This window comes from Haliaeetus leucocephalus, unplaced genomic scaffold (genome assembly GCF_000737465.1).
Source record: "Haliaeetus leucocephalus isolate CR32 unplaced genomic scaffold, Haliaeetus_leucocephalus-4.0 Scaffold202, whole genome shotgun sequence".
NCBI classification, from domain to species: Eukaryota; Metazoa; Chordata; class Aves; order Accipitriformes; family Accipitridae; genus Haliaeetus; species Haliaeetus leucocephalus.
The window spans coordinates 276,778-302,386 of NW_010972638.1; the positions used below are offsets into that span (position 1 = coordinate 276,778).

At 40.9% G+C, this 25,609-nt stretch overlaps 1 protein-coding gene across 4 annotated transcripts in view; it reads left to right on the top strand.

Annotated features, from left to right (window-relative positions):
* Positions 1-11,948: 11,948 nt before the first annotated feature.
* Positions 11,949-25,609, top strand: part of PPP6R2 (protein phosphatase 6, regulatory subunit 2) — an 88,813-nt gene continuing 75,152 nt past the window's right edge. For 2 of the 4 annotated variants that reach the window (XM_010566035.1, XM_010566039.1), the window contains exon 1: positions 11,949-12,078. The gene's annotated coding sequence lies outside the window, so the exon portion shown is untranslated. Of the gene's footprint in view, positions 12,079-16,300; positions 16,590-17,752; positions 18,666-25,609 lie in introns of all 4 variants that reach the window. The other 2 variants (XM_010566037.1, XM_010566038.1) reach the window with 2 other exon arrangements.

Here is a 25,609-nt window from a genome sequence, read left to right on the forward strand (position 1 = left end):
CAGACTGGAGAAATGGGCCAGTAGCAGTCTCATGAAGTTCAGCCAAGGGAAATGTCAGGCCCTGCCCCTGGGGAAGGATAACCTCATGCACCATTACAGGCTGGGGCTGAGCAGCTGGAAAGCAGCTCTCCAGTGAATGACCTTGGGGTCTTGGTGGACACAAGGCTGGCAAGGAGCCTTCTGGGCTGCAACGTGCAGAGTGTTGCCAGCTGGTCAAGAGGTGATCCTTCCCATCTGCCCAGCACTGGTGGGGTCACATCTGGAGTTCTGGGTCCAGTGCTGCTGGGCTCTGCAGGACAAGAGAGATACGGACGTAGTGGAGAGAGTCCAGCAAAGAGCCACAAAGTTGATTAAGTAGTTGGAGCATTTGCCACATGAGGAGAGGCTGGGAGGGCTGGGGCTGTTCATCCTGGAGAAGAGATGGCTCGGGGGATCTCATCAATGTGTATAAATTCCTCACAGGGGAGTAAAGGAGATGGAGCCAGGCTCTTCTCAGCTGTACCCAGTGAAAGGACAAGAGGCAGTGGGCCCAAATGGAAATATGGGAAACTGTCTGAACATAAGAAAACGTGTTTTCACTGCAAGGGTGGTTGAACGCAGGCACAGGCTGCCCAGAGAGGCGGTGGAGTTAGAGATGTTCGAAACCTGCCTGGACATGGTCCTGGGCAGCCAGCTCCAGCTGACCCTGCTTTGAAAAGCAGTGGGTTGGACTGGATGATCTCCAGAGATGCACTTCTATCTCCTCCATTCTGTGGCTGTTGCTGTTACAGGAAACTGCTGGTTCATATCCTCATTAAGGTAAAAGCTGCTAAACTGTTAATGGTACTGTGCACAGCTGTCCTTAATTTGCATGAAGTTGCCATGTCTTTGCTTTGTTTTAAGGAGTCTCTCGAACTGTATCATACAGGGCAGCAATTGCTTCAGGCTTATTGCGTGCCCTGAGACTGCTGTCAGGTTGTAGTCCTCAGTAGTTGCCTTTATTTGCATTGTTACGTTTTGGCATAGGAGTCCATGATGCTTCTGGACACAGGTGTGTTGTGTCTCCTGTCGCAGGAGCCCTGGCACCTGCAGAGGGTAGTCTGTGAACTGGTCAGTGTGGCTGTCATGAGCCCAGGGTTACGCAAGTGTCGGGGTAAAAGCATCCAATTCTGTGGGATGCACCATAGGCCATAAAATGACAAAGTTGTTCTTTACTTATATCTGCTTGTTCAAAAATGGTCTGAATCGTTCTTGTGGTGTGTCCCCAGTGGGTATGTGCCAGTTCAGAGATCAGAGTCAGTACTGCAGAGTGTGGCTGATGGTATTTTTGCTTTCTATTTCCTGGCTTTTGCAGTTAGCTTTAGCTGTACTTTGTATCAGTTTCAGTTTTGGACGACACTTAATGGACTGGTTTCTATGATAGTCCATATGCTTGCTGATTTTCTTTTAAGCTACCTCAAGTGGGAAATACTCTTCCCAGAAAAGGGGAAATTGAGTTTTCCATCTCAATGTGCCCTGACCTGACTGTCAGAGGGAAAGTGAAGAAAATGTGAATGTTGAAGATGGGAATAACCAGGACGGACCCTTCACCCAGAAGCATCTTCTAGTCGACGTGCCGTTTGTCTGGGTTGGTGGTGGACGCTTGTGCTTCTGCAAATAGCAGTAGTGGTGTTTGGCCTCTCTGTGTCAGCCCTGTGGTGTGAGGTGGTGGAGGATGTTTTGCAGTGTTGGTCAAGGTCCCGGCTCGGCACCTTCCTCAGAGTGTGGCGGTGGGGTAGCTCTGCCTCTCCAGGGGCTGCTGGTGTGGAAGTGTGCTCTGTGGAAGTGTGCTTTGAAATTACTCTCAGAGATGTTAGAAAAATTTCTAAATAGAACTTGCTTCCAGCAGGAGAATATGGTTTAAGATATTGCTGGAAGCAAGTGGAAAAGAGCCTTAAAGAAGGCTGTGAATGCTCAAGGAAGAATGTCAAATTTCTGTACAAACTTTGTGCGTTCAGGAAACCCTGGGGAAACATAGTGAAACTTTACTTTCCACTTGCCAGCCGTGGTACTGGCTCAGTTTCAGTTGCAAACAAAATGGAAACTCCCGCACTATCCCTGTCCCCTCCCCATCCTCTCCCCCTTAACCTGAAATACCCATCTGGGTAATATGAATACTTTCTTTAGGAAGGGAGACTTTCTGGTCACTGGACAACTTTTCTTCTTCAGAGCTGTTAGGTGGTGTGTGGGTGATGTTTATGGAGTGATCTTTTTAAATTGAGAAAGGCTTTTAAAAATAAATGATAATAAAAGAATGGGATGAAGCAAAAATGAGACCAAGCAACTTTTTAGTTGGTAAATTTACTTATTGCTGATTCCTTCTGGCAAGTTAGGCTTATGTGGAAGACTGCCCAGGAGATCTGTAGCCTTTTTGTTGGTGCAAAACATGTTACTGTCGGAGCTTGCCAGACACATTTCTTCTGGCTGGTTAGCCAGTAACTCTCTTAATAGGTACCAAACAACTTAGCAGTGCTCCTTTTTTTTTTTTTTTTTTTTTTTCCCCCGCTCTCTTCCTCCCAGCTTCCCATGGACCCGAGGCCTAGGAGTGTGCTACTTGTCAGCAGCTGGCTGCCAAAGACTTCTTGGAGGATTTGGAACCAGACACTTTTTCCATTTACTCTGCAAAGTTGCTTCTCTGGTAGTACAAAAAGAAATGTTCTCAGAGCCCTTGTTATGCAACTTGAATTTCAGAGAAAATGGCATGCAAATAGTCATCAGTATAATTGGGAAGCTCCTTTTTAAAAACATCATTATGTTGATGTTAAGTGGTAGTGCACATCAGGAGCCTTGCTTGCAGTTTCACTAATTTCAGAAAGACCATTGCTCTTGCCACATGCACAGCTGACATACCTTAAAAGTAAGACTTCTGGCAAGAGTGTGTTTCTCTTTTTTTTTTTGTTTTTGTTTTTTGGGTTTGTTTTGTTTTTTTCCTGTTTGCAACATGATTTCTGTGCATATTCTTTATGGGTTTTTTTGTAGTTTTGGTAGTATGCATGTATCTTGCATGGGATCATCAGTTCAGATGGCATCCTAAAATGCTTATATAAGACATTCTTGCATCTTCCTGTTTGATTCTTAGAAATAAAACCGAGCAAGAACAGGGATGATATTCTAGAGGTGTAAAGCGTGGCATGTTTTTTTACTCTGAGGAGTTTTTGACTTTCTTTTGAAGGAATGCCGTTCACAGCAGTTCATTCGAGTAGTAACTGGAAGCACCTTTCCACACAGTGCTCGCCAGTTTATAGTGTGTCCAGTGAGGCTTTTTTCCTTTCAGTTGCAGATTTGATCACTAAATTAGTATGTGCTGGACCCTGTAAATGCACTTCTGGGGAACACTGAAGAATATTGAAAACTGACAGTACGTTCTGAGTTCCTGGGCGTAGCTGTGGTGCGAACGGACTGAACTGATGTAAGATCTGGTTTAAGGAGGCAGAAGCCATGTGTTTTTTCTAAGTCCAGCCATGAGTCTTTTAACTTCCCCAGTCTTAAGTTGAGCAGTCTTCATAGCTGTTTGGTTGCTGTATAGGAATTTAATGCTGAGTTACGGTGTTTGGATTGCATTGTCTGTGGTTGAGTATAAAAAAATGACATGACTACAGTTTGGTGTCCAGGCATTTGATTAGACTTAGTGTGGTTTCATAGCAGTTTGTACCTTTCTGGCATAGGTTTTTGTGTGAACACTTGGTGAGGTCCTGGACACTAAATTGGTCAAAACAGCCCCCAGCCTGTGCTGTTTACAGCCTTGCTGGGTTTGTCACTTGGCACCTGAGGCTGGCACACCAAAGGCTTAGGCGAGCAGTGGTGCTCGTCCAAGGGAAGAGACGTGGCAGTGTGAATTCGGAGATTGGCTTGAGCTCTTGTAGGGCTGTAATTCAAAAGCACTTTGTTTTAGTCAGGGCACATAACTGACACAGGACTAAATTATTTCTCATGTGCCTTTTTCTTCTCTCTGGGACTAATGTAAGGCATTGCATGTGCTGTTGAACAAATAGGTGGAAATCACTGACAACCCTGCATTTTTTTTGCAAATGATGGGAAAGGTGAAGATCAAGGAGAGGAGACCCTGACGTCTCCTGGCGGAAGTGTGGGAGAAGCATGAGAAATCATGGTGAAAGAAAATCGTGAAATGTACAGAAGCTTCAATGTTCCCAGGTTTTGTAAGAATTACTTCTAGACTGCCTAGTGTGCCATGTTTTCTTGTAACTGTGTGTTTTCATTGAAATAGATTCCTTTTTGTGCCTTGAGTCAGGAGCATGGTAAGTTTTAGGTGGTATTTTTATACGTTTATGTGTCTTCTGGAAATAGATGTTGTTAGCCTTGGGTTCCATGTGATTTTTTTTTTTTTTTTTTTCCTAGCAAGGAATTTTGTAGTTGCTGACAGCATTCATTCTGTCCCCACATCCCCTCCACATGGCCTGTGCATAGGTGGTTTTGTCACAGCCTACCTGAAAAGTTTAGCAAGCTTGCTTTTTAGCATTGCAGAATTTGAGCAAGTGTTAGTTTTTAATTCACTGTGGATTTTGTGTATTAAATCTAAAAAATTAAATTCTGAGTAGAATGAGTTTAATCTGCTTGTTTTTCCTTACGACCTATCATGCTGTGTGTATATCTGGCACAATGCTAGTGACCGTACTTAGCTGTGGATTGAGGTTTGTTGTAATTTTACCTGAACTTTCTTTGGTCTCTCTGAGAAGCAGCAATGTGGAGTGTGAGGGGAAGGAGGCAGGCTGTTCTGCGGGAGCAGTATTGAATGGGTTCCTGTCATGGAGCTTTGCACTAGTTGAACAAACATTGGTTTCAATTATGTTACTGAAGTGCAGTTACAACTCATCCATTGTATTATTTCTTGGTTGAGTTTAAATCAATTTCTATTTTGAATAGAATAGTATAGAGACTTATGGTTTTCTAGAACAAGAACTTGGATAAACAAGGATGATTCTCAAGAGTGTCTTGTGCCTTTTTTGATATGAACTGCATCCGGGATGATGGCTTTCTGTCTCCCTTCTCCAGCAGTCACAGGAGGAAGGCTTTCAGATGTGTCTGCAGACTTCGTCATGGGTGACTTGAGACATTTATAGTGTGCTCTGAATTTTGGAGGGTGTTTACTTAACTCTTCTGGAAAGTTGGGCCCTTTTTAGGCAACGTAAGTTGTACAGTCAAAAAATCTTCATAACCCAAATTATCAAATTTCTTGGGAAGATCTTGGTGATAAAAATACTGAAAATAAAAATTCTTGTGAGGTAACAGCATGGTGTTATGTATTAAACTGGCAACTTTTCTCAGCTTGTTTAGTTACTGAGTGGCTTGACAGATTCTTAAAATGGATTATAGCTGACTTAAAGTACCAGCTTGGGAGTGTGAAAGAGCAGTATGCTACACTGGCAGTAGAAGAAAAATTGGTTGAAATGACACTGTCCCCTGCCTTGTGAATCACTAGGTGTTAGTGTGACACTGCTGCTGTTAATGGTAGGTAAGAAACAATAAGATGTTTTTTGGGGGCCTTCCATACCTCTGCAAGTGATTTATTGTAGAATCCAGCTTCTTTCCAGCCAGCACATTTGACCATAAAACACTGTCCTTGATTTCTTTCTCTGCTGCAGCTCTGGTGTCTTTTGGCAGTTTGGCAGTTTATTGCCATAAATAACTGCACTAGATAATCTTCAGCTTGCTTTTAGTTATCTGGTTATGCCTGACCTTGTGGACAGGACCTTCTATGGTCTTTATTGTCTAACTCAGAAAAACCACGATGGCTTCATATTCATCCTGCGTTGTACTTAACAGTTTTGAAAAGATTTCATGCAAGCTCTGCCACCATAACATGCTGTTTTTGTGGATGGGTCAGCTTCTGTGAAAGACATTCACAGTGCTTGGCCACAAGTTTAAAATAGTAACTGGTCTCGGTTACTTCTATAATTACCAGTATCATTTCATGTATCTCATGATTTGCATATCATTTTGCAAATGTCCAGATGGAGAGGAAAATAAATTTGCAGTCGCTCTGAACCTGAATTTATAAAGAATGTGTTTTAAAACTGATATTTACTGTTAAGAATGTGTGTGTGAAGCCTGAAAAATGAATTGCAGAGGCTGGGAACAGGAATCAGCATTCGGGTAGAGAGGAGCAGGCTGTCTGTTCTTACAGTTAGAATAGAAAATGAATTCCAGGGAGAGTGGAAAAAGGCAAATACTTTATATTTATAGTCTCTTGAAATGAGAGGGTATATACCCACAGTAATTATTTAAAGGAATTCTTCCATTGTTATCAGAGAAGTACAATAATACTAAAATGTTAATCTAAGATTAAACTAGTTGCTGACTCTTTAAACGGTATTTCATACCCTTTATGTGACTGAAGAACTATGGTAAAATAGCTGAGACTGGACTCTAGGCAGTACTGTTGCTGCAGAAATACTGTCGATACTGAAAATTATCCTAAGAGGCTGATAAAACCTAAAATTACTCTTTTGCTCTCTGTGGGAAGTATTAAAACCAAACCAGATCTTTGCATGAGACACTAGGTAGTCTTTGTTATTGTTTGAGAGAAGTGTGAAGATATGCATTTCTGCTGTAAGTTTGCAGCCTGTGAAAATGCAAGAAGAGGCAACTGGCCTTGTTTCATCTCTTTCCAAAACTGCCATTAATTACTGCAAATTCAGCAAGGACATCATTTAGTCTTTAGTGAGACATGAACCTTTGTTTCAAAACATACATCATTTAAAAAGGATGGCAGATCAGTTTGGTTTTGTCTGCAAATAAAATTTTGTTTCTTGGGTGTTGGCGCTTTTTTTTTTTTAAATTTCAGCAATTTCTATAAAATTTCAAGTGCTCTGAAAATGTGCAGGGAGCCAAATTTTCTTCTGAAAATGACATGAAGTGGCAATGGAAGTTGGAGGAGGATTCCCTGTAACTTTGTTTACGGCATAGTTTCTGGGGGAAAAAAAAAGGCAAAAAAAAAAAAAGCACCGTGCATAAGGTTCAGTATATACTAATAAATGCCAGAAGTATCCCTTAACTGTACAGTGGTTCATTTGTGTAAGCTGTTGTATTTATTTACTGTCATAACTAGTAACTATGGGAATATTTAACTTCCCATATTACAGTTGAGTCTCAGAAGAGTTGGTGGATGGATTTTTATTTTATTATTTATTTATTTTCTTCTTTTAAGAAATGAGGAAGTGGAAAAGACCAAACATCTAAGTGGTCTTGGGGCTGCATGTAGATTAGTAGCAGGATGCAGGATTTTGTGGACTAAAATTAGTCTAGAATATCTGGAGTAGTAATCTCAGTCGTTTGATGTTTATCTTAATTTTGCAGTTCTAGCTGAGGATTAGTGTGGTGCCCATGTCCAGCAGAATACTGTCAGGGAGTCTTTTCCTTAGTGCCTATGAATTAATTTACAAATAAGATACCTATACTGGGTATAAGGCCACAGCTTTGTCAAACAATCTTGATGTCTGAGTGCCTGTGGAGCAATGCAGATGGTAGAGCTGACAGCAATGTACTGAAGACCTATGGACAAGTTATTGTCTTTTGTGGAGGGTGAACTCTTGACAGCTTTCTAGAAGACCTAAAAAGTATCCTGATTTTTCACTCATCTTTTCAAAATAATAAATAAGCTTTTCCATTATTCTCCTTGACAATTTTACAGCTATTACAGAATTTTATCCCTGAATTCCTGGCGGTGTTATCTTGAGAGAAGTAGGGTTAGGAAAGAGTTGATGATCTCAAAGTCCAGCTTCAGAAACTTGATGCAAGTGTTGATAGTATAAAATCCCATCAATGGGCAAGCCTCTGGACTGTCTTAAATAGTACTTGCATTTCTCACTTGTTGCACTGGAGAAGAAAACATGGAAAGGATGACTGCTTTATGCTGGGCTTGTCTTTCCTTTGGATTATGATAATTTTTTTCGTGACTGCTCTTAAAGTAGGTGGGAAGTGGCTGAATGAATTCCAAAATATATGCAAGTGAAGATAAAACTGACTAGAGAATTGTTTGTGGCTGTTAGTGTTTTTATGTAAGCTACCTGTTCCTTTGTTTAGCTCTTTAATTGCAATGGAGATAGCCTGTAGAAATGCTTTTTTTTTTTCTTAGTTTGCATGACAAAAATCCTAACTTTATTAATAAAGTCTTGAGGGATGTCATAGCTTCTGTAAAAGGTTAAATTTAGTTAATCTTGCTTGATATTTCTGATCAACCATATGAAAGTAGCTAAGGCAGTGGGAAGACTTTAGATTTCTTTTAAAGTAGCTGCTTTTTATATAGTATTATCAAAACATGCATGTCCTTTTTTCATATGCTTACATCTCTTGCTGTGCCCAAGCCATTAGAATAGCTAGCCAGAGATGCTCTTTTGCTTTCACATTGCCTTTTTAAGAGTTAAGTAACCTTTTGATTATTTTTATGTAGGAATTCTACTTCTCAATGTTTTCTTCTCCAAATGCCTCTTCTGGATAAACAAACCTCTGTTACTAGTAGTTCACAGAAATTGTGCGTATGGATTCACTGCAGGGAAGTGGAGTTCCAGCCTCCAGGTGCCTTGGTGCAGCTCGATCGCTTCTCCCTGTTTCCCCCATAGAAGCAGGTACCAAAGCAGGAGGAGCCCAAGGAGAGTTCTCCACTTACCAACAACTTCCTTACATGTGCTCTGTTTTTAATGTCTCTTTTTTAAGCAGAGGAGCACTGCAAGAAGCATCCAAGGTCTCTTGGTGCCCATGCTGCAGGCATGCTGCTGTCTTAGTTGGATTCAGGCTGACTTCTGCAGGCTCATAGGGTTGGGTCTGAGTCGCCCTTCTCCAGCAGAGATGTCGGGGAGCCTGCTGCCTCAGCCCTGAACTATTTCTGTGTGTTTGCGTGGCCCTTGGGAGCCTGAGGAGATGGGCACAGCTGGGGGGATGCTGAGCTAGAGCTGCCCAACTCTGCTGGACCCAGGTCGATTCCTAGCAGAGAGGCTGAGCTGCGGGTGTATAGTGCCAGTCCTTCCTGCATAGTGCCTATACTGTCTCTGGTTTTCCATTATTATATATGTTACCTTGGCACATGCTACCCAAAGTAATAGAAGGGTACATATACTAGGTTGTGCAGATCCTTCAGCAAGTCTTTTTTTCAGGTGGAAATTTCCTGAAGAGGGCTCAGGAGGTAGTTAAGAAGCTGGGATATTCTTAATGTTTTTTTTAATAACTTGCTGAAGTGTAAATGCTCTTTCAGAGGCCTTGTAGAGGTTTATATAGTGGATTTTAGACTGCTTGTTAATGAGCTTTTCTTAGTTATCTGAGCAGATTCCATAAAAAGGCTGTGGAATATCTCTCAAAACCCCTCTGTCTTAAGGACTGCAAGGAGAAGCAGTGGTAGGGAAGATAGGCTCTACTCATAGAGTGTTTGAAGAAAAATGTACAGAAAAGCTGCAACATACTTTAGTTTCACAGTGACTTAGAACTAAGCTATATACAAACTGGACTTTCACTCTTGATTGGTATTTTAATTTGTTAATATGTTTGTGTCCTGGTTTTGGCTGGGATAGAGTTAATTTTCTTTCTAGTAGCTGGTATAGTGTTATGTTTTGGATTTAGTACCAGAACGTTGATAACACACTGATGTTTTCAGTTGTTGCTAAGTAGTGTTGAGACTAAGTCAAAGATTTTTCAGCTTCTCCTGCCCAGCCAGCAAGAAGGCTGGAGGGGCACAAGAAGTTGGGAGGGGACACAGCCAGGGCAGCTGACCCAAAGTGGCCAAAGGGGTTTTCCGTACCGTGTGACGTCATGCCCACTATATAAACTGGGGGGAGTTGGCCTGAGGGGGTCACTGCTTGGGAACTAACTGGGCATTGGTCAGCAAGTGGTGAGCAATTGCATTGTGCATCACTTATTTTGTATATTCCAGTTCTTTTATTAGTATTGTCATTTTATTATTATTATCATCATTATTAGTTTCTTCCTTTCTGTTCCATTAAGCTGTCCTTATCTCAACCCATGAGTTTTACTTCTTTTTTCCCCAATTCTCTCATCCCACTGGGTGGGGGGGAGTAAGTGAGAGTGACTGTGTGGTGCTTAGTTGCTGGCTGGGGTTAAACCATGACAATGACAGATCTTTGAGGCTGATGTCAGTCACTTGAAATGTTAGAGATTAAATTATTACTCTTTTTCAAGTCAGAAAGACAATGTCACTTAGGGTTGCTTCTGTAGTTCCATAATCCAGGAAGGCCATTTCAGTAAGGTGCAACTTGATTGTGTCCTTAAGACGCAATTACTGCTGTGAAAAGCACTTTCAGCAAGAGCAAGATGGGTACTTGCTCCTGTTCTTCACGTGTCTCACTATATGGACTCGGTGTTAAAGAAAGCATTGAGGGAGCGTGGGGTACTCTGTACGTGGAGTTGGTTTGCTGTTCTGCTGACCACCTTCACTTGTAAATGTGTGCCTGGCTTTTGGGATCAGTAAGTCCAACAGGACTGCTTGTTGTGCTGGGATTTAAGCACAAGCTTAACAGAATTGGGGCTGAAGTAATACTACATACCTTGTGGAGCCTTGGAGTGAAGCATGGTTTATCTTGACCACAAGCACAACAAACAAAAGTGTCAGAATCATGCAGATGTTTTGAAATTCATTAACAAAGTAGCTTCTAAATAATAACTACATTCTACCAAACTTAAAGTAATTATTCAGAGCTTTTCTTCTCACACTTTGCTTTTAAGTAGAAATACATCAGATACCCACAACTAAAAATTAATTTCCAAAATAGAGTTTTACTTTTATGGGGGATACGTAGAATCAAAAAGTGTAGCTTTTTTTCTCAAGCTCTTGTCAGTATGCTTGCTGTATTCTAAATACATCTGAGGTATATGGTGATTTCGTTGCAAAACAATTCAGTCTGTTTTCAGAGCAGCACTTTAATTGTTGGGCCTCAGGTTATGATTTTAAATCTATGCTGCACTGTTTTATGTTCAGTTTATCATTTATAATGTTTAGAAGACTTTGTAGGACAAATGCTGGGAAAAAAGAAGGCATCAAATAGGCACAGTAAAATTGTGAACTGTCCCTTCAAATTGGTTACTTCAGTTTTGGGTGAATATTGTACCTCCAATTAAGTAATTACTGATAAGAAGATGAGAAAATACATTGTTCTTTCTGCTAGTGCTGTGTTAACACTGTCATGCCTTCTCTGGCTTCTGACATTGAGGTTTGCAAGGCTTTTTGGATATGGAGAGTATTTGCCCTAATAATGGGAGTGTACTCTTTTTATTGGGATAGTGTGGGAATATTATTATTTGATGTAGGGACTGACTGCTGGTATTTTCTGTTTGGTCATAACCCCACAGCACAAAAGGAATACCTGGATTCAGAGATAGGCTTGGTTAAAACCCAGTTCTGTCAACTGGGGGGGGAGCTCGGCAGGCTAAGCCAAGCTAGGTTCTCTTGCTGGCTTCCCTTCTGTGAATCCCCTTCTGAAACCACGGTGAACTCTCTTCTGGATGCCTCACTGCCTCCTTAAGGTGATGAGGGCCCCAGACCAAATGTGAAATACGTGTATTGTTGCTGCAGTTATTCTTGGAACAAGTGAAAATGACCATTAGGTTTCCTTGACAACCTATAACTTTCTTTTGAAGTGATGTCAAGAAAACAAACATGTTCTTGAATGAGGTACAAGTCTCACAGCTGAGTCCAAGGGCTATGAAGGGAAGGGGCTTTTAACCCCTGCCTTGTCGCAGCTTGGTATGAAGGTTCACGTTTGCCCTGTGCTACAGAAGGGGCGGTAACTGAAAGGAGTATGTCTGACATGGTGGTAGTGATGGCTTTGCAAAGAGTGTTAGCCACCTATAGTCTTCCTCAAATTTTTCTTTGGGCTGAAAGGTTATGTGGAAGTTTGGGGGGAAAAAAAAAATCTCTAGCCCTCAGTTACCTTTGGTTAATACTAACTTTTAAAAATATTTTCCAGGATAGGAAGCTTGAGAGAGAATTCACACTGGATGAAAATAATTTTCTGAAGCTGGGTATATTCCAGGAACTGTAACCCAAATGTTTCTCTGTCCGTGGAGAAGATTTCACATTTGAAATAACTTCTACTGAAGGTATGCACATCTACCTTTCCTTTTTAAGCTCAGCAATGACAACATGCTTTATAATGCTATATTATGTGTTCTGATGTTCGCTAGTGAGATTGTTCTTGATATTTGACACCTGGAGTCATTTGAGAGGGAACTGTAGTGTCACTGGGATGGTCCTGCTGATGAGATTCAGAGCAGGTTACATACAACTGAGAAGCTCAGTTCTTCTGCTGTTGAGTGTGCAGTCTAGTCATGGTATGTTGGTCAGGTTACTCCCCAAACCCAGGTCTAACTGGTAAGTGTTTCTCCAAAGTTACGCTCTAATTTAATGTATATAATTGATGGGAGGAAGATGGAACTTCTTTTTGTCTTTCTGATGGCTATCTATACTTCTGGGAACTGCTTGTGGCTGTTCCAGGAAGTAACAATATGGAAATGACACATCATACATTTTGTCATTGGGGTAGTGAAAGTGAATAGGCTGTGATTACTCACAGGTTTTCCTAAGGTGAGAAATTGGAAGCATCCAACAAAGTTATCAAGCAGGCAGTTTAAAGCAAACAAGAGGAACTGCCCTTTCACGCAGCATGTAATCACATTGGGGATTCACTGCCTTAGGATTATTTGGAGATGGACTGGCTGCTTGTGGGAGCACTGCAATCCTTCCTGGTGCCAGCAGTGGAGATGGCTGACGTGGTTGTTTTCCTGTTGGTAATTCAGTTAGGAAGAGCTTTCTCAATGCTACAAAGGCAAGAGTTTTTACATAAAGCAAGGTTTCCCAGCGGGAACAGGTTGTGAATTAAAGGCATTCTTAAAACTCCTAAAAGAAGGAGGAGACCCTAAGTTTTGTTGCAGAAAAGTGCAGGTTTTAGATAAGCTGTAAATAAAGATGCTACTGCTGATGGAGCTGATTATATTTATGTTGCATGTCAGACCTGATGGCTTGAAACTGGTGAAAATTGAGTGTAGATTCAGCCTAGATAGAAGGAAGAAATTTTGTATGATGAGGGTAGTGAGACACTGGCACAGGTTGTCCAGAGAGGTGGTCGATGCTCCATCCCTGGAAACATTCATGGTCAGGTTGGACGGGGCTCTGAACAACCTGATCTAGTTGAAGCTGTCCCTGCTCATTGCAAGGGGGTTGGACTAGATGACCTTTAAAGGTCCCTTCCAAACCAAACCATTCCGTGGCTCTATGAAAATTGTTCTGGAAGCCATTTGGGAACTAGAGCATGTGGATGGTACCCAGACATTTGTAGTCATCTATGCCAGTGAGATATATAGAAAAAAAAATAGAAGTCGGAAATAACAATGTAGCCCAGTCTGGCAAATTACAGGTCCAGCTGGCTCAGGACCCTCTGATACCTGCTCCTGCTAATGGTGTACTTGGGAGAAGTTCAGAACAGGTATAAATGTAGGGTAGGCACTCCCACTTTCTGCCACTCACCCAGGTTAGTGTCTTTTCTGAAACAGCAGTGGCTGTAAAATATTTGAGGGTCATTCATAAACCTGTTTTTTTATGAACTGGTGTAACCAGCTGAGTTTTTGAGCTCAGTTGAGCTTTTGTACTCCATAACCATCTATGACAGCAAGTTCCACAGGGTTTCTTCTTCCCATGCAGAACGTTAGTGTTTCATTCTGCCTGCTGGTCGCTTGATAACTTTGTGAGGTGTGCCCATTCTTGGGTTTATAGGAAGCTGTAAATCACATTCTATTCACCTCCTTAATACCATTCATGCCTTTCTCTGTATCTGTTGTTTTTCTGAGCTGTAGTCATGTATCAAGTCAAGTTTAATGCATCTTCCATTAGAAGCTGTGCTGTTTCACGTTCCACTCAATCTCTTTTAAGGGAAGCTAATCAGACCAGCTGTACTTGTTTGAGCTCTACTATCTCTTCTGAGAGAAGCTAACCAGACCAGCACTCGATGCAAACACATGATAGTCAAATGATGTCATGCCTTCTGTTTACTTGCTTATTCTTTCTTATAATGACTTTTGACATTACTTTTACCTCTTTGGCTGCTGATCTCTATTGAGATCCTTGAACAGTGGCTCCAAGATCATTTCCAAATAGATATAACAAAGAGGATCTGTTCTATTTGTATGTTAAAATGTCATGTTTCTTCAAAAGGATTGCCATGCATCACAAAGGAGGGCTGCTTGTTTGCTTTGTCCTGGCTGTGGCACTCAGGTCAGGCAAAGCCATCTGGAAGGAGGGGAAATAGCTCCTTCCTGGGATCATCTGAGCATACTTGGGGGAAGAATTTCCCAGAATATGGGATGGGGCAGGCAGAAGAGCGCGAGTGTGTGAAAGTTCAGCAGGAAAGAAACTTGCGGCACAGGAGAGCGTGGGATACATCTCGGATGAGCAAGGGGCAGATGGACAGCCTGGCTTCAGAACTGGTGGAGAGCGAGAGACTTCCTGAGGATCCAGAGGACACTGCAGACATTGACTGGTCACAGAATGCTCCTGGATTAGACTGAACCAAGCCCAGAGGAAAGGATTTGCCAGTCAGGACATAGTGGACAGGGACAAATTGCTTATCCCCTGCTTGTCCTGTTTTCAAAAAGACAAATTCGCCTGAAGTGATGCAATTGCTGCTCAAATACCTGTTGGTGATGTTTATAAACCCTACAAGTATTTGTTTTCTTAGTGTGCCCAGAATAAAGATTTGGGCACTTTTGTCTGGAAGCACTGGATGGCCACAGGTCCCCGATCAGAGTGATGTTAACTGACTTAGTGGTTGTTGTTCAGTGGTGGGTTTTCTCCTATGACTAGTACTTACTTTTGTAAGCACCAAGTTAAATCTGCCATTTCATTGTCTCGTTGCTTATTAACATGAAATCATTCTGCGGCTGTTTGTGACAGCTTTGGTAGGTTTAAGCTAAATAATTTTTCTGTCGCTAGTAAATGTTTCCACCTTGCTATTCATCTTTCTTCTGAGATCACTTATAAATACATTGAGCACCACTGTTTCTTTTGGGACCCTACTTGCTGCCTTTTTCTATTTTTTTTTTTTTTTTTTAAATTTGCTTTTGATTTATTTCTTATGTTTTAAGCAGCTGCTGATTCACAAAAGAAAGTGAGCTTTTCTTTAAAGTTGTTTGGAGAAGCCCATGCAAAATACTTCTGTGGGAATTCAGATAAACTATCGATTGTACTGTCCTTGTCCATCTGTATGTTTTTGTTGTGGATTTTTTAAATTGTGTAACAGTTTGCTTAAAAAGCTAGTTTTAGGCTTCAAGTTCACCAGGTTAAATAAAGTGATACTTTATGCCCTGCAATTAGTTGTTCGGTAGCTGCTTTTTAAAGGTGTAGAGCTTTTGGGTGAATGCTGTCTAGTCCTGGTGATCTATTACCATCTGACTTGCAGGTGTGTTCTAAAACTTTCTCAGATACTGCAATTTCAAAGAGTTATCTAGGGATTTTTTTTTCTTTTTCTCTGTGTAGCAAAGCATAAAATTATTTATGCTTATAGAGGAAATAAAGGAGATTTTGTACTAAAACTTAGAAAAAAAAAATGCATAAGATAACCTCAAAATTCACATCAGGAATCCATGCCTGTTGAGACTAAAGAGGCAGATTGAATTAAATGGGACTTAGGAAGACTCTTCAGCTGTGATATAGCTGCTGAAGTTATGTTTGTCCTTTGTATTTTTACAACAGAAAGGATGTTACGGGAAAGAAGTATTCAAAAATACTTTCTTTTTGGAAACAAGTAGGATAATGTACTTCTCTCAGCATTTCCATGTGTTTCCACTTAGTAACTAAGTGGAAAATGTTAAATGTTTCATTTTATCAGGAATCGGCTTAAATAGGCTTAAATAAAAGAATCAGTAAATCTTGGTAATTTCCTCCTGGTTTCCAGAAGGAGTCGCCTGTGGTGATTGCTGGCCATCCGTGTTCATTTTTACTGGTCTTGGAGTACTGAGAACATTCTAAAAGGTTGGAAAATGCTGTGGACTTTTTGTATGTGTGCCCATATTCAGTAAGGCTCAGGGTAGCCTTTGGTAACTACAGAACTGACTACAGTAATAATCCAGGGCAAAATAATGCAAATATAGAATTCAGATAATAGAGTAACACAAAAATTCACCCAAAGTTTTAGGGGAAGTAGGAGATGCAGTGTAACTTTTTTTTTTTTAATGGCAGCCAAAGCAGCATTGCAAGATGCTATAAGTTTTGTGATATGTAGAACTACTAGTTTTTCAGTTGGTGAATTTTAGTCACCTATTATTTTTGCAGACTCCACCTGATGTTTTCTAGACAAGGTAGAGGCCTTTGTACCAAACTTAATGGTACTCACGTGAAGCGTCTAAAAAGACAGCCCTCTGCTTCCCCCCAACAGAATTGTTAAATAAAATGCAGGCCACAAAGTGAAAATCACTGATAAGTGGAAGGATGAGATGAAGTGAGACAAAAGGGGTTGTATGAAACAGTCATTACAGGCCTTGCAGAGGAGCAAGGAGACTTTTGGCATTCTACTCCTATAAGGAATAAGATGAAAAGTAGCAATTACTTTGAAACATACATGGTAAGAGGAGATTTTTTTTTTTAATGTTTATGTTGTTAATCATCTACCCCAGGACCAGTATGCAGCCAGGGATTGCCTTGTGTGTTCTTCTGGTTCTTGACTAAAGCTTCTGCATACCTTCTAAATATTAAAAAATTCCTGCAGTGTATTGTTGGCAAATAGCAGGTGTTTGAATGACAGTTTAATTGTACATGTATCAAATTTAAAATGCTCTCCATAAAGCAGTTAATCTTCAAAAATGGCAGCATATAGTTATAGAAAATGTCTTACCTTAAATCATGATGGTTTTCCCTTTAATTAGATAACTCCGGAGAGAATATAAGCAACTTTGAAGGGCTTTGAGATGTCTGCCTGAAAAAGCAAAAGATGTTTCTAGTTTTACTGTTGATGACCTAAGCTAAAGTACTAACACCTGAGATGTGGCAGACATCAGGAGAAAGGTACTTTTTGTTGATATGAGTTGGGCCTCATCTGGATTAGAACCTGAGTGTACCAGTACTTCAGTGAAGTAGTACCAGTTTCTAATACATACAGTTAATTAATTTTAATAATAAAAGGGAAAGGTTGTGATATTTAACTTGTTTGAAAAAATGTAGGAAATATTTAATTTCCATGTTCCTGTACAGAATTACAAGACAAACCAGGCCTCCTCAGAATTGTGCATATTATGTTTCTTACCCACAAAATATGAGGAGGATGAAGGGATGTGTTATTGATTTGAACACACTGAAGAGAGCAAACCTTGCTGTGACAAAACTCTTCTTCCCTGGCTCACACAGGTGAGCGCTGTTATAGACAAAGTTTAAAAATGAGTTTACAAAAAGTTTGCAACAATTAATACACTTGCTGTTTAAAAATATCAAACAAGGAGCACCTTTTGCCACCTCTGTTTTATTCAGTTTTTTCTCTTGTTCTCAGTCTGCTTAGTAGCCTAATGTGTTTTTCACACACCCCCCTCCCCCCACTGCATAGAGCGGGGATGGTCCCTCCTCCCTGTGTGTCTGGACAGTACCTGACTTCCTTAAAATGTGTTCATTATCATAAATGAAAAGAAATCGATCTTCAAAATGTTCTGAACCTGACATGTTTCTTCCTGTGAATTGCAATATGAAATTTGTCCTTTCTTTTTTTTCTTTTTTTTTTTTAACGGCATGATTTTTCAGACCTTCCTGCTGGTGGCAGCCTTCAGTGAAATGGCTTGTTCCTTCAATGTGATAGAGCACACCTAGCTCTCAAAAAGTCTTAAGTTTCGCAACTCCAAGCAAGAACAGAAGAAAGCTAGCAAATTGGAGGACTAAGCTGTGAATTTTATTTTGACACCAAAGATGATTGTCATAGCAGAGCAGAGCACAATGATAAGTTGTAGGACTGTTTCTCCCTACTGCTTGTTTTGCAGTTTGTAGCTTGCTCCTGCCAAGACCAGGTTGTCAGACCCTCCTTTCTTGCTCTGTAGCTGTCTTTCAATAAGACTCTACAAAGTGGTACTCTGTGGTATTACAGCATTAAAGATGTAGAGAACAGTGAAAGTGCTATTTATGCATAAAGATTGAAAATATACCTGGCTTATTTTGAGTGTAAATCAGATCTCAAGGAAGCTGTTCAGTAAACTTGTTGCCCAGATAGAATTACCTGTCAACTGTACCAATGTGATTGAATTAACTGCTTGAAAATAAGCAGCTTGGATCTTTTATTTTACATCTATAAAAAACCTGAATCAAAAGCTAAGTGTGAACAAGAGTGATTCTTTGATGTAATTTGGAGACAATTGGAAAGTGTTAAAAGGTCAGTACTGGGAATTGTTTCACAGCTGATCAAAGCACTTGGGAAAATTAAAGCCTTGAGTCCCTTACAAACCAGTATGAACAGCATGGCTTAGCTGATTGGGAGGCAGAATTGCTCGATGGCCTTCTGTCAGCTCCTTCCACATTACTCTGATCTGTACTTCCATAAAGATGTCTAATCCCCACAGACTGAGCAGTTGGTATAAAACCCAGCTGGGCTTCCGAGCCTGGAGAGCAGTCCCGACTCCTGCTGGAACTGGAACAGGGAGATCTCTAGCATCTGCATTTGCTAGAGGTAAGCGGTGTATGTTGTCTCTTGCTGCCTTTTCCACTGCTGAAGAAAAGTTGCAGACTGGACAAGTGTCATTATAGCAGTTATAATGAGTACATTTAATTTTTTTCCCCAAATAAAAGAGCTAGAAACAGCTTTAAAAGAAAAATAGCAGGAGTTATCTTGAGCGGCAAGAATGTGAACCTTGACCCTAACATGTTTATCCTCATGTTCTCATATTCTGATTTAGCTCTTTTTTACTTGTTGTTTAAGGAAGGAAAGTGAAACTTGAGAAGCTGTGTAACAGGGATTGTTTTGAATGTCTACATGGCTGTAAGCAGCCTTTTGGTATCTCAGACAAACTCTGCCTCGGCTACAAATAAAGCCAGGCTGGTGGTGGGGGATAACAGCTTGGTGAAGAAATACCCAGTTATGGAAAGCTTATTTTAAGCTGTTGACAGCTGTTAATCTCTGTAACATCCTTGTGCAGCTCAGGGCTTCCTCAGTTTTACAAAATTGAAAACTTAAGTATGGGTTGAATAAGTGAACCATGGTAGATGGCAGGAATGATCTTTTTGTGGTATGAGGTTAGGTGAAAGAATGACAGCTATATAGTTGAATATGGTTAGTAAAATGAGAAAATTCAAATTCATTTTGAATGGTAACTATTTAGTTATGGTCCAACAAGCACTTAGGTCTCTATTCTCTTCCTTGAGTTTATCCAAGGAACTTACACATCATCTCATAAGAAAAAGTTATCATTTTTGCCAAATGCTCCTTTTTGTTTGCACTTTCTTGTTTTTTAAATAAGTTTTATAAAGATACTATTTTAGTGTAGAGATCAGATTAAAACAAAGACTGAGACTTAATTTTTAACTTCTTATATATAAAAAAGCTGTATTGTAGCTTTCCAATTTCACAATTCCTAAAAACTGACCTTACAGAGCAGCTTTCTCAATTCATCTGCTCTATACAGCTTGAAGTTTTTAACTTATCCTACTCCTTAACTTATACAATCCTCATGTATTTCTTAAACAATTTTAACTTAAAGTGGTGATTTTAATGCACACAATGTAATTGCTGTAGGCAGATAAAACTGTTTACTCCACTTTAGCCTTGTGATCAACATTGTCTTTATACTTTTACTTTACTCCCTTCTTCTGCTTTTAATAGATTATTAGTTTTTCAGAATTGACTGGTGTTGCTTGAATAGTTTGTATTCCACTATGTGTCTGTGAGAGATGGTATGGAGAAAGTGAATGTGAGGCAGTTATGTTTTATAACTCAGCATGGGTGGGAGGAGGAATGGTACGCAGTGAATTCAAAACAGCTGGTTTAAAAAGTACTTTTCCAAACAGTTTGAAACTTTGGTACAGTTTAAGGTCAGAGAACACTTCTGATTGCAAGCCCAAATGGCTTTAAAAAGATTAGGCATATTCATAGGATGTATTCACTGATAATTATCAAACATGAGACTTCATTGAGACTTCATGAGACTTTCTGTGACAAAATGATGACAGAAGGCTGAGGCAGTTTACCGGGAAAAGATCACTCTTGCCTTGCCTTCCAGCATTGAGGTCCTGTACTTCTGGGAGGGGGCTGTTGCCATTGAAGACTGACACAATGTATTGCTTCCTGTGTCAATAAGGCATCTCAATGCTCTTTGAGGCCTGCTTTTTCTGAGAAGATCCAAGAAATTAAGAAATCCCGACCAAAGGAGTTACTGTATTTAAAGAAAATAATAACAGCCTCTTCATTTACAGAAGGGAGAGATTGTCATTAGCCAGAAGCTGATGTTGGAAGCTAAAGCTTGAGCTCTGTTTGGCTTCTTTCCTACTGAGTTAATAAACGCTTTCCTTTCCTTCTCAGTCCTATATGGGGCGTAGGAAAAAACAAAAATGCATCCAGTGTGCCTGGAAACCTAAGCCTTCCTTTCTGGAGTAAGTTGATGCAAAGTATTAGTAGTTTCAAACTAGGGTAGCAAACACTTTGCAGAAGGATAGTTGGGGAACTGACAGTACTTTAAGATGCTTTCAGCACTGAAGATGCACTCTTGAAGCAGTATCAAGGATTAAATCAAAAGTCCACCCTAAACTTTTATATAAATGACAACTTGGGGGGGAGGGGGGCGGGGAATGGGCATTCTTCATTTAAGAAACTTTTCCCTCTTCAGAATGGAAAGCTCTTTCAAGATGAAAACTGTTGTACTTCTGTTAGTGTCAGAATAGGCTATGTCATCATCTAGATCTAAGGAAAAGCAGTTTGTTGAAATACAAGTTTGAAGGATTTTGTTCCTATTGAAGATACTTAGAAAAAACAATTCCTGACTATGTTCTCATCCTTTTAGCACTTTAGGTTAGGCTGCTGCTTCTAACACTCCTGATTTGGCCTTGTTACTTATTGTTATATCCCTGAAACTCCCAGCACATTGGAGTCTCATTGTAGTATACTCTAATGTTTTTCTGGACATAGAATAAATAACCATAGATCCTAAGAAGGCTTAATGAAGGGCAGTAGTATCTGTTATGTGACTGTAAATTAGTTGGTATATGTTTATCTAGCAGACTTTTATAAACTTTAGAGAAGTGTTTCTCCATACTGCTTTCTGATGTGTCTTAGTGTTCAGTCTGTATCTCCTGACTTTTCTGGGTTTTGTGGAAGGTATCACTCAATCATTGCTTGAGACCTGAAGCCCAAGTCATCTTCACTTAGAGATGACGGTCAAATAGTTCAGCAGTTACAGTCAAAGAGTGAAAGAAGTAGGATGGCCTGATGGTGACAGAAATTCAGTGTCTGATGTTGACGAAGCAGTTAACCTGTTCCTGTCTGTTTTGTCAACTATTACTTGTGCCAGGAAGGTGTATGGGAGGTTAGTGATTATCAGGGAAAGAAGGCAGGAGAAATCACGCAACTGTATGGATACACTATATTGCTTTTCTGATCAGAAATGTCAATAACGGATCTTGTTAGAATCTGCTAGAGCTGTGTGCAATCAAAAGGTTAATAAATTTTGGGTCCTCTTAGCAGACTTTAATGCTTCTTAGTGGTTTTGTATCTGGATAACTGAAATTCTCCATCAGATGACACTGCATCAGTAAGGCATAAAGCCAAGAGTCAAAGTTGTGAAAAAGTGTGTTTTTCTTTGGAGAAGAGAGGCATTCATCAGGTTTCTACAGATGTACCTATTAAACCAAGTGCACCTGGCTAAACTGGTCTTTCAAATCTTTGAGTGCTGCAGCGCACTAAAAGATGCTGCAGAAGCATGGGAAGAAAGCTCAAATTCCTGCTGACGGAGGGACGGCTAGTTGTGCTTACTGCCTTTGTAGGGATCCCTCCTCTTTGCTGCTGTACAGCTATAGGTGGCTTGGATGTGGTAGCTTGTTGGATCTTGAACATGGTCATGATACTCTTCTTGTTGGTGGGTTTTGGGGGATGCCAAGAGGCCATTGAGGTCCTACTATTCTGAGGACTGGAACCTCCTTGACAAGAATGAAGGAATGAATTCAGAAAGCAGTTCACACTTCAAGGACATACAGACCAAGCTGAGCTCTGTAAGAAGATTCAGCAATTCTGCAGGAGGAAACAATGCAGACCACAAAAATACTCAGAATAGATAGGATGTTCCTTTTTCTGCTCTGACCAGCAAGTAGTGCTTTAGCTGTTGGGGAAGAGGCACAGGCTCTGGAGAGGGCCTCTTCTGCTTTTGTCCACATTCAGTTACAACTGCACACTGTCAGCTTTGATAGTGACCGAGTTGCTTGTGGTGAACAGAGTATGGTTCGTTTCCTAACCTCTTATTACTGACTTCCCTGCATGGGTCTGTTTGATGCTACCATTTCCAAAACCAGCTTTTGCAGTAGGGAGTAAAATGTGCCTTTCAGCTTTAGAGAGCCCTCCCATTCATGCTGGGTGAAAAGGCCCGAGAGAGTCCTGCTTTGTTAGATTGTTCAGAAATTGCGTTAACCACCCCTACCAGAGCCTAAAACTAGAGAACAGAGCTCTGTTTAATGCTTAATGATTGGAAATGTTTAAAGTTGGCAGTTAAGACCACAAAGAAGTGGATGCTTTGTCCTGGAAATCTGAATTTTTTTAATTTTTTTTTTTTCCATCAGATGCCTAAGATGCCCTGATTTGATTTAATTTCCTGTTTGTTTTTTTTTTCTTTATTGGGGTGTGCAATGCCACAAATTGCTAGAGAAAGTAGGATACTCTTTCATGTTGCTGTTTCTTCATCTACCTCTTCTGCTGTGCAGTTACCTTGTATTCCTTAACTTTATTAGTGACTTCTAGTGTTTAATATTTTAGTATTTAGAGGTTCCTCAAGTTTGTGTAGGTGTCTTTAAAGACAGCATAAGCAGGAAACAGTGTTCAGTATTTGTAAGTCATGTATCACAAGAAGAAATTGTATTTACCATTTATTGGGCTCATAATACGCAGCAACTCTCTAGCTGTTTTCAGTTTCTCTTAGCCCATTTCCTGTTATTTAGTAGGTGTTTTTTCTTACCAATGTTTTGGAAGGAGGTGAAGTGCACTTTTTAAGTTACAGAAAGAAGGTAGATTTATATCCTAATGCCAAAAGAAAGGGCTTCCTCATTCTGGGCTCCTGGCTCTACAAGGCAATACCATCATTTCAGTAGGTGGATTATTCTGGTTTCTGTTTATTGTGGTAGGTCCTGTTAGATGAACTGCAGTTTGGTGATTAATGCTGCTCAAGTATTTTTACAGTAGCTCAGGTTCTTTATGGGGAGATCCCATTTCTTGTGAGTGCTTCTCTTTAAGCTCTCCATAGCTCATAAAGAACAAGTGCCTTGTTAGTTCTGGTGGCTTGCCTACAGTGAAGCAGATTAAAGTAAATTAATTACTAACCATTGCAGAATGGGGCAGTTACTGTTCTAGATTATAATTTTTTTTGAAGTAATCATGAACATTTTTTATTATGTTATAGACATACTAGTTTGTTTCTTGATACAACTCAAAATGGAGCATTCATAGTGGCGTAACTTTCATCATGTAGAACTTTTTTCTGTCCCTCTGTCCTGTGTTTTCAGTATACTTTCATGTGCTTCAGCAGTTACGTTGCATATTGTAGAAGGCTGCATGTGCTTCATGGAAAAATGAGCATACTGAAATCAACATGTGTGTTGTGTGCATGCGTGTATGTATGTGTAGGTATTCTGCTGCTTCCACAAGTGAGATAACTGTGTTTCATCAAGAGCTTCCCTCTTCTGTCTTGTTGGTGCTGCCTGGGTTTGGGTAATGGTGTGCCATTGCCCCCACTGTCGGCTGCAAGCATCCTGGTGTTGATTATGTTGATGTTTGGGTGGAAAGTTCTCCTGGACCATCCTAGTCTGTGAAATCTCAATGAATTGGCAAGGGATGCGAAGAATAATAAGAAGGGCTTCTACAGGTACACTGGCCAGAAAAGGAGATTAAAGAAAATCCACAGCTGCCCCCCCGCCCCCCCCAAACAAGACAGGAGAACTGCTGACAACTGACATGGAGAAGGCAGAGGCACTCAACAATTTTCTGTCTCAGTTTTCAATGGTGATCACTCTTCCCACATCTCCCAAGCCCCTGAACCTCAGGGTAGTTCCTCTCATTGTAAGGTAAGATCAGGTTTGAGACCACCTGAGGAACATACATAAATCCATGGGACCCAACATGCTCCATCCCAGGGTCCCGAGGGAATTGGCTGATGTAGTTGCCAAGCCACTGTCCATCATATTTGAAAAGTTGTGGCAGTCAGGTGAAGTCCCCAGTGACTGGAAAAAGGGAAACATCATGTAAAAAGGAGGACTCTGGGAAGTACTGACCAGTCAGTGTCACCTCCATGCCCGGTAAGATCATGAAGCAGATACTCCTGAAAGATGTCGAAACATATGGAAGACAGGGAGGCAATTAGAGACAGCCAGCATAGCCTCAGCAAGGGCAAATTGTGCCTGACTAATCTAGTGGCCTTCTATAGTGGAGTGACTGCATCAGTGGACAATGGAGGAGCCACAGATGTCAACTACCTGGACTTCTGTAAGGCCTTTGATAAGGTCCCCCACAACATTCTGGCCACTAAATTGGAGAGATATGGGTATGATGGATGAACTGTTAGATGGATAAGAAATTGGTGGGTTGGTCATGTCCAAACAGTTACAGTCAATGGCTCAGTGTCCAAGTGGAAACCTGTAACCCCTCAAAGGTCCATGCTGGGACCGATACTGTTTAATATCTTCATCAATGATGGTGGGATTGAGTGCACCCTCAGCACGTTTGTAGATGATGCTGAGTGATGCAGTTGATTCACTAAAGGGAAGGGATGTCATTGAGAGTGACCTTCACAGGCTTGAGGAGTGGGTCCGTGTGAACCTTGTGAAGTTCAACAAGGCCAAGTGCAAGGTCCTGCGCCTGGTTTGGGGCAGTCCCCAGTATCAGGACAGACTGGGGATGAAGGGATTGACAGCAGCCCTGTGGAGAAGGACTTGGAGGTACTGGTGGATGAAAAATTGGACATGAGCTGCCAACGTGTGCTTGCAGCCCAGAAAGCCAACTATATCCTGGGCTGCATCAAAAGCAGCGTGACCATCAGGTCAAGGGAGGGGATTTTGCCCCTCTGCTCTGGTGAGACCCACCTGGAGTACTGCATCCAGCTCTAGGGTCCTCAGTACAAGACAGACACGGACCTGTTGGAGCAGGTCCAGAGGAGGGCCACAAAAATGGTCAGAGGGCTGAACACCTCTCCTATGAGGAAGGGCTGGGAGAGTTGGGGTTGTTCACCCTGGAGAAGAGAAGGCTCCAGGGAGACCTTATTGCAGCCTTGCAGTATATAAAGGGGGCTTATAAGAAAGGGAGAGGCTTTAGACTAAGGCCTGTAGTGACAGGACAAGAGGCAATGGTTTTAAACTGAAAGAGGGCAGGTTTAGATTGGACATAGGGAAGAAATGTTTTACAATGAGGGCGGTGAGACAGTGGCACAGGTT